This window comes from Cupressus sempervirens, chromosome 2 (assembly GCF_028749045.1).
Source record: "Cupressus sempervirens isolate cs-2001-9-10 chromosome 2, ASM2874904v1, whole genome shotgun sequence".
Taxonomy (NCBI): domain Eukaryota; kingdom Viridiplantae; phylum Streptophyta; class Pinopsida; order Cupressales; family Cupressaceae; genus Cupressus; species Cupressus sempervirens.
Genome location: NC_143119.1, coordinates 413,668,293 through 413,682,835, shown reverse-complemented (window position 1 = coordinate 413,682,835; position 14,543 = coordinate 413,668,293).

Genomic DNA, 14,543 nt, shown 5'->3' with positions numbered 1-14,543 from the left:
CTAGCAGCCATAAGAACGACAAAGGGCGCTCAATGCAAATTTGGAGCAATTCTGGTTTGTGTATTCTTTTATGTTCAGAATGAATTTCCCTCTTTTGGAAAAGTTACATAGATAAATGATAGAACTATCATATCCCAAATTAATGAATATATAGAACAAATGGGAGACAATTTTGATACCTTGATGACAAGCTATTTGGAGGATTTCAAGAAATTCATGAAGCAAAGGGTGAGAATGCCAGTTTCCTTAGTGGAAAAACATATTAATGATGTATGCTTCTTAGTTGGTATTGACTTCACCTATATCCAAGTAGCAATTCCAAGGGTGAGATGGCTAAGGCCATTTGGTTATTAGATCAACATAGACGAAGCATCTGCAGCAATAACTACATTATTAGCAGAAGAGACAAATAAGAGTGCCCTACACTTTGGCAATTACGATGTGGTAAGGTCAAAGATAAATATGGAGTTAAAAACTACCTCCACATTGAAGAAGAAAGATAAATTGATGAAGAAAATTAAGAACAAATTTGGTGAAAGAATAGAGGCTGAAGCAAAAGAAGAAGAAGATGATGACAATAATGATGATGAGGATGAACAAGAGCAAGGCCTAATGTAATTAACTCAAGGCTTAGGTGGAGACAAAGAAGAAGGTGCTAAGGAAGAAGAAGCCAAGGAAGCACCAACCCAAGCCAAGCCAAAGAAGAGAAAGGTAATAGAACAACCTCCAGCTCAACCCAAACCAAAGAAAACTGCCATGCCATCACCACAAAAGCCAACAACCAAAGCTGGAATGAGGTTCTCCACACAAAAAGCTAAAGAAGATGCTACAAAGAAGAAAAAAATCAAGGAGACATGGGAAGAGCCAAGGAAAAGAAGAAAATATGTGGCTCAACCTGATACTGATGAAGAAGATCAATCTAAAAAGGTAAGCCATTTTTCAGTTGATACATTATACAAAAAGATTGGAAATGGAGACTTAAGCAACATAAATAAAGTTGATTTCAATAAGTTCACCAAAGATGAAAAAAATAAAATAGAAGAATCATTTTATGGAATGATGGCACAGTTCAAGTATACTCCTCTTGAACTAACTGGACACTTGCCAAATGAACTGTCTAAAATTGTAGAAGATAGATGGAATTTTTGTTTGAAAATGGAGAAGGAGATGAGAGAATCAACCCTAGCAAGCATACCGCCTAATTTGACTGAGGATAAAATAGAGAAAGTAGTCAAAAGGCATAATACTAGGTTTACACCTAAGTACAAGGCATTCTTCACTCTCCAAAATAACATGGAAGAAATTGTACAAAGAACAATAAAATCATGGTAGAACTTGTACAAAAAGGTTGAATATTTTCTTGAAGAAGAATACAAGGAAGAAGCTACTACTCCACCAGAAGAAAGAAGAAAAAGGAGAGAAGAGAAGATAGAAGTAGAGAAAGGAAAAGAAGAAAAGAAGGAAGAAGAAAAGAAATAAGAAGAGAAGAAGGAAGAAGAAAAGAAAGAAACAGAGGAGGAGACACAAAATCAAGATGAAATGGCAATAGCTGAGCAAGAGAAGAAACAAGACCAGAGTGTGCAAGACACACAATTACCACCTACTAGCCCTCCTCATGTACCCATCACACTTGCAGAAACTATAATAGTACAAGATGTTCCTGACACTTCTTCTCAGAACATCAATCCATTAACTGTAGAGGATCTCAAAAGAATCCTTGACCAATCCAAGCAACAAGCAAGATTATGTGTAGATCTAGTATTGGTCAGTATGGATGAATTAAAAAAACTAGTAGAAAATATAGTTAGAGATAAGGTAAATCCGCAAGAACCACCTTCCTTCATCTCTACGGCTACTAGTGGTCAACTTCAAATGCCAATAATTGTTTCATTAGGCATAGTTGACAACATAGTACTAAAGCTGACTAAAGTAGGAGACAAAGACATAAAACAAACAAGACAAACTATTACATCTGATCCTACAGCACAAACACAAGGTGCACTTCCTAGAATTACTATAATTGATCAAGGTAGATAGCAAGAGGAGAAAATAGAGGAAACCCCTAAAGAGCAAGAGGCAATACAAACATTGATAAATTTGCCTACCTGAGGACTCCTTCATAACAGCCACTGCAAATATCAGCACCAGGATCAAGTTCTATAAAAGTTGCAAGGGTACTTCACTATGGAGACCTTTAACTAGATGAGGAGATAGTCATACCGAGTTATGACTCAAAAATAATAAGCATTGATCAAATCAATGAGGTGCAGGAAGCATTAAATAGAAGAAAGAGGCAAGAGATACTCAGGAAGGAGTATAAACAAAAGCAAACTTTACATGAAATTAAAGATATATTTATGGATGCTTTCAGTATTCAGTCACCAGACGAGTCCAAGCATATAATGGAACAATTGACAGATATTGTTGACGAGGTGACAAATGCAGACCAAGAGACTAATGCAAAACTTATGGAATGGTCTGAAAGAAAATTTTAAGGGAAAGTTAATGAGAAAATATCTAGTGAAATAGCACTTTCACAGGTTGAATTGGCAAAGGTCATAGACAAAGTGAAAAAGGAACTTGAGAATATATTCTCTTTGTACAGAAATTTGTGTGACTTTTCATACTTCACACAGGAGACAAGCCAAAAGATAATGAGCATGGAGAGGAATTTTAATATTTCAAGCATACAGCTACCCAAAGATCCAGCCCAAAGTGAGAAGCACTTTTCTCAAATGCTTCACACTCAGAAAGAAATAGCTATATTAATAGTAAAAGAGGCCACCATCAAGGAAAAACTGATACAGCTCCAATCCTCCATTACCCCACATTTAGAAGTACTCCATAAAGAATAGGTCTATGCTGAAGCTATTCTCAAGAAAGATCCTAATCTTTCTACTTCAGAAGGACTTATTCACCTTGTTGTAGAGACTGCCATCTAGCACAAGTTATTGGAAATTGCTTTGCATAATTGGGATGCAGCTCTCAAGATGATCAAGGAGGTAAATAGCACATTTTTGGGGAAATATGGTCTTAACCCTTAAAATCCTTTGACATAAGTGTAAAAAAGGGGGAGCCAAGATGAATGGAGAAGACAAGATGAATGAGGGAGACAAAGAGACAAGTTAATAGGGGGAGACAAGAGAAAATGGGGAGCATAAAATTTTGGTTATCAAGATAGCTCAAATAATGGCACAATCAACTCTAGGGGAGTTACAACAATCTTGAGGTATATATTTTAAGTTACAAAATTTTGATCAAGGTTTTAAAACCTAAATGTACTCATAAGGTCAGTTAAGTGTTTTTGTCACTCATGTCAAAGGGGGAGATTATTAGTCTCAATATCGTTTTGACATTTGACTTCCACCACATTTAGCAATTTTGTACATTGGAGCTAAGCACACTATGTATGCCAAGCCACAACATGAGCTAAGTCAGGAAATCCAACAGGTGTTGAGTGATCTTTAGGTGCCGAGTGAAGATCAAGTGTCGAGTGAAGAACAAGTGCCAAGTGACTTTAGGTGTTGAGCATGATACAAGTGCCGAGTGAAATTTGAGTGTCGAGTAATAGACGATGTCGAGCAATGCAAAAATGCAACAGGAGCCCAGTAAGCTAGTTTGTTACATGTGTCAAGCATCTGGAATTAGTAAGTGTCGAGTAACATAGAATACACATATGAGTTTGTAACCTCACTAATTCAAATGTAAACCATTTTCATGGCCGACATATGATGAATCTCGAAGGATTAAAATAATTAGATCGAATCTTTTGTATTTCCTATACAATGTACATGCAAGCAATAAGAAAAATGGAGAAGGCATGCAACCAATAATAAAAGTGCAAGGAATGAGCAGGAAATAGAGATTCAATATGGATCGTAGATCCACATCTAACACTAAGTCTTTGAATGTCTTTATAAGGAAGACTAAATCTCATTGTATATGAGAATGGATGAAGGTGTGAAAGGGAAACTATTTTCAGAGTGAAGAATATCAGATCTCAGAGGATCAAGATCAGAGAAAGCGGATCAAGTGTTTGTATTCAGCAATCAAAGGATTGTAAGCTATCAACTTTATTACACCTAATACTCTCTAGAAATTGTATTAAAAAGGAAACCTTATGGTGATAGGTTAGCTTAATAGCTATTTTGTAGATCCTTTAAATAGGTTATTAAATCTTTTAACAGGGTAACACTTCATGTAAAGTGTTTGTAAATCGTTTAACCAGGTCACTATTGATACAGTATAAAGCCTTTAACAAGGTAGGCCTTTAATAGGACAGACCATCAGAAGTGGTTAAACATTATTACTGCAATAATTTTGTGAGTATCATCCCCACCCTAGTTTTACCTTCTTATTCCTAGAGGGTTTTTGGGTTACCAATATCTCAAGTATTATGTGGTGATGCACATGTGTTTTTCATAAATGCTTAATGTTGATATGCATGCATGTACATTTCAATATTATGTTATTAAAGATTTGTGAAAAATAGGTTAAAAGCTAGTACTTCTGATTCAACCCCCCCCCCCCCCCTCTCAGTAGCATTCTTTACATTAAGATATTACAATAGTTATTACTCTCCATTCTTCTTAGATTAATTTCAATTTCATTTAGATTAATCTTTATATATTTACATTCTAAAAACATCAAAAACCATAGATTAGATTGTATTTTCATTCTTCTAAATCCTTTGTACTAGTTTGGTATAGTTGTTGATCTTGCAATCCTAAGAGTGAATAACAAAACCCCATCTATTTAGAAGGCAAAAGATCACTTTGTTTAGGCATACCAAATAGACAATCTTATGTTCATTTTGAGATTTTTCTGACATATAAAGATCATGTTGAAGTGTGTGTAGATTAATCTTTATATATTTACATTCTAAAAACATCAAAAACCATAGATTAGATTGTATTTTCATTCTTCTAAATCCTTTGTACTAGTTTGGTATAGTTGTTGATCTTGCAATCCTAAGAGTGAATAACAAAACCCCATCTATTTAGAAGGCAAAAGATTGCTTTGTTTAGGCATACCAAATAGACAATCTTATGTTCATTTTGAGATTTTTCTGACATATAAAGATCATGTTGAAGTGTGTGTAGATTTAGAGGCCCATAATTAACACTCACATTTATGGTGCTCACTGTGGGGCACAAAAATCATTTTTTTGGCCTCAATTTTTAATTATTTTTTGACATTTTGATACTTTTATCCATACAATTCAAAAATTTATCACGTGATAAGATCATTTCTTGCTTGAAGAAACTAAATCTTTCCTTTCATCTCTATACTTTATTGAGTGATAAAGTATATTCTTGCACGAAGAAATCAATTTCTCATGTGGCTTACAGTATATCCTCACATGGAACCCTGTAGAGTTTCGTGTGAGATTTGACACCATTGCAATTTTGAATTCTATTTTTCAATAATATCTTTGATCTAACACTTGTTTCTAGAGTAACTATTTTTTTTTAAGAAACTTGACAGTAGTTTGTAGATTGATTGTCAAAGACACCTTGATACAAACATAGAAATAGCACTAGCAGTTTGATTGCAGGACGTTCAGTCAAAGATTTTCTTGTCAAAGAAAAAATTCAAACCTACTCAAACAATGTGTTTGTTTTAATGATTTCTTACACATAATTTAATAGGGCTTGTGAACATTGTAGGGCTCTAGACAAAGAAATAGGGGAGTATGTTGTTTTTTAATTGGAAGTGATGCCCAAGAGTAAATTAGAAACCTAGACACTTTTGGAAGATGGTACGCAAAAAAGGAAAAAAAATTAGTGGTTCTCCCAAGAAAAGCTTTTTATGAAGAGATGATGATCTCCTTTTAGGAAAATAAAAATATTGGAAAAATACATGTTGGGATTGATAAGCTAACTTGGTTATGAACATGTTTTGTTTCTTTGGGTAAAGTGATGAGGTAGAGGAGTATGCTCTTTTCCCTTTGGAAAAATCAAAAACTTTGACCCTTGAATTCAAACTATAGTCTAAGTCAACCCTTAGAGGGCCTTCTAGAGTGATCTAACCTTTGGGAATGACCCAAGTGAGCACACACCTTTCATCAGTGATTCCAACTCACTCTAATAAAGAAGCTTTCTAGAGAGAAATACTCCAAAGTCATCTTAATTTCTTCTTCTTGATTCTAATATCGCATATCAAGAAGAGGCTTTCTCTATTGCACTGGGTGGTGCCACCCCTAGTCTTGCTAGTCAAGCATGTGTACTTATGGATGTCAGTGTGGGCTACTAGCCTCAACTCAATTCATGAAGCCACTAGCAATTAATATGAACAGAAGCCAAGTAAAAAATTTGTACATAGTTGCTACATAGTTTACTCTGAAAGGGAGTATAATCTTTGTGCAAGGAAGGGGAAGAATCTCTCATATAGATCCTCACCATAGGCATGTACCTAGACATTGGAAGGTGGTATAAGCTCTTGATTCCTACTACAAGGGTTCTCATTGAGCATATATATTATTGAGTCCTTGGAATACACCAAAAATATGGGTGCCCTCTAATAGATGACACAGTTGTGTGAGGTGAACACATGTGCATAAGGTGTGAGACAAAGTTTTTTTTGCCTCTACTATTTATGGTTATAGGGATAAAAGAGGCTCTTTTTCAAGTCTAACAATTGTCCAAATAATTTAAACAACAAAATGGTCAAGACTCCCCCATCCTTCCAAGTAGCTTTGTCCACAATCGAATTGTTTATGACTACTGTTTGCATCCCTTTTCTAAAAAATAGTTGTTTACTTACAAACCAACATGATCTCCATAATCTAAAAATGATGTCCATGTGCACCTAAAACTTACAAATATTATCAGTGCTTTGTTTATAAAATACCAAAATCAACATAATCACTTCAAGTACAGTCCAAATCTATCATGTTTTGTCCTTTCCTTTCTTGTAGTTCTACAAACAAAACACCTTTAGGATTCTTAATCAGCATTTCCTCATGTAGTTCTTTATACTTCCTTGCACAGGAAGTTGTGAATCCTCACATGAGATTTCACCCAAACACTAAAATTTAAGTCAAAAACTTGTTTTTGTTGTCAGATTGTCATTTCTTCACACAACTCTGTTTGAATCTTCACATGAGAAAACACTTGAAAATTTGGTTTTTTGAATCCTTGCATGGTTTATTATACTCGCAGGGTTCTAAATGAATCCTCACATGAGCTTTGGTCATAAAACTATTGATTTTTTTTTGCCAAAGGTGTTTCCTCACCTAGTTATTAGTATTTCCTTGCTTGAAATTCATTTCATCACACGTGTCTATCCAAAATTGTCCAAAAATGGTGAGCTATTATGATCTTCCTCATCAAAACTTGATCCAAATCTAATCTGTGTTAAAACAATTCAATCATTCCTCTATCTACAATAGTGTAGAACTTAGATTTCTTGCTTAGTTGATCACTTGTGATTTGCACACAAACCACTCTCCCTACTTGGTTATCCTATTTTTCTCTCTTATGTTTTTTATACCTTGCATCATGATAATCAAAACTCTCAGTTAGTCTAACCATTTCTTAGACTATTCATACCAAGATATACAACATGCTTACTCACTTTGGGACAATGTTCTAATGTGATCCTTGTTCAAACTTTTTCTTAAGTCATTATCTATGACAGTTATAAAAAGGAGTGGAAATTTGTTTCCTCCCCATAGACCATGACATGGTAGAGATAGAGGTAGAAATTGTGGCAGAGGTCACTCCAAACTTTGCATACAATCTAAATTTAGTGAAGGGTCCTCACGATCTCTTTCACCTATTGGTTGTCATGAACCCAAAATATTGTATAAACATATTTCTTAAATGAATATATAATGTCTTATCCTTAAATAAATAAATAAAAATTAAGTATAATGATAAGTAATCTCATTTAAATATATCAATAAGTATAATGTCACTATGTTATGAAAACTCAAATAAATAATATTATAATTCTTCCTAATTCATATCTAACTCAAATACAACTAATATTCATATTGGTTTTGATCCTAATACTAAATTAGTAATAATATAATATTCACCCCTATAAAAATATAAACATTACTAATAATAAATGGATAAAGTGATAGTAATGAAACCAAGGGTCGTGACTCACTACTGATGGAAATTGATGATCGGGATATAAGAGGTGATAAGGGAAGGATAATAAAGGACCATCATCATGATGAGAGATAAGGAGTTGAGCTTTGATTAGGTGTAGTAATCAAAGAGCCCACAAGTTAAAGGAAGAGGCTACAAATTCAAGTCAACTACCAACATAGGATATAAAACACAAAATGCAATATTATGAATAAGGAAAAAACATGGGTTGCATGCAAATAAGGAAATCATGTGTAGGGACACACTTGTTGGTAGAGACAATGGATAGTGATAGGACACCGCATCAGTGCAAGATCTCAATATTCAATGCACAAGGGTAAAGTAAGACCATTGATGTGAGAAAAGGAGTGTAGATCATTTGGAAAACAAGACCCCAAATTAGTGGCCAAATAGGTGAGAAGACTACCTACATAGAACAGAGTGTCTAACCGACTAAAGGTAAACTTAGGTAATATATTTACTTTATTAAGGAAAAAAAAATATATAAATTAGCTTAAGACATCAAGAATATATATAGGTATATAAATATATACAACTAAAGGTAATAATTAATGTAATAAACAATTATTATTTGTGATTTACAAATGAAATATAATCATTTTTTATTCAATTATAATCTTTGAGGAGGACATTCATCTTGGATGTTCAAATACAATCCAAGTATAATTCTTGGTGGAGAATGATCGAATTATAACTTGGTGGAGGGCATTCATTATGAATGTCATAAATTGATCTAGGTATAACCTAGTGGAGTGCATTCATTATGAATGTCATAAATTGATCTAAGTATAACCTAGTGGATGACATTCATTGCGAATGTCATAAATTGATTCAGGTATAACTTGGGGGAGGGTATTCATTACGAATGTCAATTTGATTCAGGTATAACCTAGTGGAGGGTATTCCATATAATGCCATAATACAATCCAAGGCAACTTGGTGGACAATATTCAAATGTTAAAATATGAAATATCTAAGTAGATTTGTTGTGATATTTAGTATTATTAATTGTCCCATTCTAACTCAAATAATGGGGACATTACATTGGTCCACCTAGTGCTCAAGAAAATTTTTAATAAACTTGCAAAAAACCAGGAATCCATTATATCAAGAACATCTAGATATTCACAAGACACCTACATCTCTGAATAGAATAGCTAAATTTTTGTTCCAAACATCTATACAACTGAAACATATTGAAACCTTCTACAGTCCTAGAATGATTAATCAAGATCAAGAAACAAGAGACAACAATAGGAGACAATACCAACAAGACTACCAAAGAAATAAAAGGATGAAAGAACCTTACACATACATGAATGAGTATGGGGATACTGAAGAGATTCCCTTAGATGACATAGAGCTATATCATAAGTAAAAACTTATAGAAAATGATGGAGATCTTTCTTTATGATGAGAAAGAAAAATACTTTCTCAAACTCTCTCAAGAAGGAACAAAACTACCTCAACATTTAAATTTTGAAACAATTGTCACACAAGAAGAGGAAATTGAAACCTCTAAGTTACAAAAACTACTTCAAGCCATGCAAGAAGAATTGGGCCAAATGATGAGAGACAAAGATAAACCAGTTAAACAATACATGTTAGACACCATTTGTCCATTTCCTTTTGACAAGGATTTGTATATGCCTACTTTTCCCAAAGGAGTTTATTTACCCAAATATGAAAATTACTTAGGAACATCTGATCCCCAAGATCATTTGAGGTATTCCATTTCTTTGTCTAAAGGAATTCATGCACAATCAAATGTATCGCATACGTTTTTTCCCACAGAGTCTAGGTGGTCAAGCCACGGAATGGTTTTCAAGATTACCTATTAGTATTAAAACATTTGATGAGATTGCTAATATGTTTATTCAGCAATACTCACACAATATACAACATCCATTCAACATGTATGATTTTTTTACCCTTAAACAAAATATTGGAGAACCTTTCCTAACATTTCTCCAAAGATGGCAACAATTGTATAACTCACAAAAAATCCCTAAAATAGAAAAACTTGATATCTTCATTGATAATATTTTACCTGATTTTGGGTATAGAATTCAACTTCAAGGTCCAAACACTTTTGAAGATATGATTACACAAGCTATTCGAATAGACGAGTTTATGGTCAAAAAGGGTGAAATAACCATTCAAAAAGACATCAATCAAGGATCTACCTCTAGTAAGGATAAATCCAAGTATGTTAACAAGAATCAAGAGGTAGTACATGATGGAGTAGTAGATAATATGACTCCAAAACCTCTAAGACAACTTTCAACCTCATAGACAATATCAATGCATCTAAGACTACTGACAAATCTACTCGAAATAACAATAAATTTGGGAATAAAACAAATAAATCATCTTGGTTTACTCAACCCAAACATGAGTGCACACCCCTTTATGAACCTCTAGATATGGTGAATAAAACCTTGATTCAAAATCAGTTCATTACTCCACTAGATAATTCTCATCCTTGTGATCCATAGCCACGACCCACATGGTGGAATAAGAATGCATTTAGTGAATACCATCAAAAAAAAGGGTCACAAAACAAACAATTGTATCAACTTATATCATAAAGTTCATGACCTAATTGATGATGCCAAAATCATTGTGGGTGGACATAATAAGAATTCAAATGACAAATCTTTTAAGGAGCCATTTCCACATTATGACAAGGGAGAAAGCTCTAAATAGAAAACCAATACCAAGGTCAACTATACATACACCAATGATGATAACATGACTTAAAACGTTGAACCTTTGAACTTTAAACATTGTGATGTTATCACAATTAAAGGAAAACATGATAATATGAAACCTAAGAATCTATTTGTCTTAAGAGGTTCTACATCTATTACATATGATCAAGAACAGTCACAATCTTGTACCAATGTTGTTAGGTATTCTCATGCCAAGATAGTACTTAAAGGTCCTATGCCTTCTTCTCCCGAGGTAGATCAACATGAAGATAAACCTATTGCTTGTCCATCTAGAAAAAATATGAAAATTGCAACATGCTTCACAATTACCAACTATAGTATAATTAACCAATTGCAACAAATGAAGACTCAAATAACAATCTTTGAATTACTTAAAATATCGTCTGCTCATAGGTAGATTCTTGACAAAGCCCTCAATGAGGCAAGTGTACATCAAGATCTTGATCTTTATAGGTTTAATTCAATCTATGGTAGGTCACTTGACCTCACCTCATTATTTCTCCTTTTCTAAAGAGGATGATAATTCATTGAGCCATCCCCATAACAAACCATTGTACATTGAAGTTATGATACATCAAAAATGTTTTTTTGTGTGCTCATACACAATGGAGTTGCTCTAAACATCTATTATACTACTTTTCTCAAACAATTGGGTTATTCTGAAGATCCTATTGATCCTCATCAAAAAATAACCATCAAGGCATACGATGAAGTCAACTATAAATCCCTAGGTCTTGTTGTGTTGTCACTTAGAGTTGGTCCAATAGAAAGCGATGTTACTTGTCAAGTCATTAACATTCCATTAGTATATAATATCTTGTTAGGGAGACCATGGATACATGAAATGCAAGAATTTCCTTCAACATACCATCTATGCATCAAGTTTCCATTCCAGTGCTCTAAAGTTACTATACCTACTAATACTAGTTACACCTCTAATATGCTAAAATCTATTGAAACCTTTGGACCTACTAACAAAGAATTTGTGGATCATAATGTCAATAAGCTAAAAGAAATGGAAAATTTGTTAGAAATTCTTTAGAATAACTAAGAGGGGGGTTGAATTAGTTATTCAAAGTCCAAATGTACTAATAAAACTTTTTCACCAAGTGAGCCCTTTAAACTATTCATCCATCCAAGCTCAAACTTTCATACTTAGCAAGTTACTGTAAAATCAGCATGCAAGAATAACACATGAAGAATCAACACATAACATAGTGATTTACATGGAAACCCAATTAGGGAAAAACCATTAGTAACATGCTACTCAATTCTCACTCTTCTAAAGTGATGCCCTATTAAAGGCTACAACACACTATTAAATGTGACCTAGTTAAAGGAATTAACCACCCTGTTAGAAGTGGGCCTAGTTAGAGGACTTTAGAACATTCACTTGGAATACCAACCTATCAAAGGATTTAAAAATGGTTTTTAAACCAACCTAAGTCCATAGGATTTAAACTTAACTAATACAATTGTTAGAGAGTAACAACAAGGGCTTTTGAGCTAATAGAACTCACAACTTAACTTCTAGATTTTAGATCTTAGTTCAACTCTCAAATTTTGCCTAGCTTTCAGTCTTTGCAACTCTAATAGCTTGTCCTACTTTCAAGCTTTTTCTCCTTGAGTCTCCATGCTTTATATACTATTGCAATCTCCTCTATGGTCAACTATTGAAGTAGAGTCTCTATACTCTATTCTTCCTCTCTCTCAATGTCTTCACATTAGCATCCTACCAACCACTTTGCAACTTGGCAACTCAACCACTCTAGCTTTTTGACTTCTAACTCCTTAAATAGAAGTATGGAATAATTTTCTTGCTGAAATATTTTAGGTCATATGAATTAGGTAGGATTCAATGAATCTACCCCTTATCTTGTTTCCTTCTAGAAACATCATGAGGAATCCTCTTGTATTCACTCAAAAATGGTTTACCTAAAATTCTAGGCCACCAACTCAACATCCTTATCCTCCATCCAAATCACAAAATTCAAGGTAACAAACTTTTCAGCTCAGATCTGGTAAATCTTTGACTTTTCAAATAATATAGTAGCTCAGCTCTATTGAAATTCTAATGCCCAACACACACTATTTTACTTGGCACCTAGTATTTTTTACTGATGCTCAACACCTACTATGGATTCACCTGGCATCAACTAAATTTATTGATGCTTGGCACCTATTACATGCTTAGCACCTGAGCTTCCTCAACTCCTTCTATTTCACTCTGCACCCACTAGATTTTGCATTTGTTCGGCACTTATAATCTTCTCGGCATAAACTAGCTTGCTTGGCACCCACTAATGAACTTAGTCAAGCTCTACAGATAGCTTTGTTACAACTTATTCTTCTAGAGTTTCTTAGTGTAGCCAACATCTATATCTTCAATTATACTATCAATACAACATTTTACCATTGTCTTAACTGATCCTTGCACTTCATTACAAAACCATAACTCAACCTTTCTCTTAAGTGCTTGTATTACATCTTATTGATTAAATCCTCTTAACTAATCCACTAAGTGATAGTACTTCGATCTTATAAGCAATTATCATTCCAGTAAATAATAGGTTTGACATCAATGATAAAAAAATGATTGAAAACATTCTTTATCAACAATCTCCCTCTTTGGCATTGATGGCAAACCAAACTGATCAACGAAGTTATCAAAATGATAAATAGGTTAAAATAGTAAGTCAAATGCCAAAATGAAAACTATTCCCATTGTTATTTTTATTAGCTTTCACATCTTCCTCTTTACTAATACATTATCTTCTCTTTTCGTTCTACTTCCTCTCTGATTTATTCTTGATTGTTTTCTCCCTCTGAGCTACTATTTATTGTTTAGTCTTTTGTTATTTTTCTTTTACACATTTCTCCCTCTACATGTCTGACCAATTTTTATATGACTCCTTCTTTTCCACTTTGATCAATTATGCTCTTCCGTTGTACTATTATTTCTTCCTCTGCACATTATTTCTCCATCATGCATTGATTAGTTTCTGCTATTCTGATATCATCTCTTTCTTTAGATCAATTTAGCTACTTCTCCCTTTGTCCATTTTATTTTGTAGATTTGATCAGTTTCTACTATTTCTCCCTCTTTGAAAACAACTCCAAATATATACCACTTTAGCATCTCATCATGCAAGTATAGCATTTTTAGGAACTCCAATTTCTCCCTCTGTCACCTTGCTTGTGACTTGTTTACAATTTTAGTACTTGTATTACTTCAGGAAAAAACCTAAAGTATCCTCTGCATCAATTTATAACATTTTAACAATCAACTTATTTGATGCAAGGTAGTCTTGCTATTGTTCAAATAGCCTTGGTTAGGGGTATCACCCATAACTTACCTCTATGATATTCAAATGGATCTTTAGGTAGTACTTTTGTGAAGATTTTAGCAATTTGTTCCTTTGAACTAACATATTCCATCTTCACTTGCTTTTCTTCCACCAATGCTCTTACATAGTGATACTTAATTGCAATGTGCTTTGTTTTGGCATGCATCATAGGATTTTTTGATATGTTGATGGAACTTGTGTTATCACAATAGAGTATCATAGGTTCGGTTACCTCTTCCTTCATACCTTACAATAGGTGCTTGATCTATATGATATTGGTGTAGTTCATAGTAGTAGCAACATACTCATCTTCTATTGTGGACTGTGAGGTACAACTT